This window comes from Penaeus monodon, chromosome 20, assembly GCF_015228065.2.
Source record: "Penaeus monodon isolate SGIC_2016 chromosome 20, NSTDA_Pmon_1, whole genome shotgun sequence".
NCBI lineage: Eukaryota > Metazoa > Arthropoda > Malacostraca > Decapoda > Penaeidae > Penaeus > Penaeus monodon.
Window position 1 is genome coordinate 35,572,503 of NC_051405.1, and position 373 is coordinate 35,572,875.

General features: G+C 41.8%; 1 protein-coding gene across 1 annotated transcript in view; it reads left to right on the plus strand.

Moving 5' to 3' along the window:
• LOC119585782 (rabphilin-3A-like) overlaps positions 1-373 on the plus strand; it is a gene marked incomplete at its 3' end in the record, with an annotated part of 40,028 nt that overhangs the window by 18,324 nt on the left and 21,331 nt on the right.

The window sequence follows — 373 nt, forward strand, 5'->3', positions numbered from 1 at the left end:
GTTCACTTAAATACACGCAAACACTATCCCTTTAACGGGCCTGGCAATCATATCATAAACCTCCAATAACACCACCAGTGTCTCTATTATAAACAACCTCTCCTTAATCCTGCAATGGCTTTAATGTTACGGAATGAGCAACCTTCCCATAAAGTTGCAATTAGTATTCGCATTGCACGTAGCCTTGGCCTAAAATATGTCTACTAAAAAAATACATCAGTCTGAACCATCTCGGAACTGCCCGCTCGATTATAATATCAGGAAGGGCGATTTTACAACCTTAATCCGTCTAAAAACAGCCCATCCGACCTTCATATGCCTGCGCATCAAATCGTGTTTCAATTAAGCAATAGTATGGGGCTTCCCGTGGGAC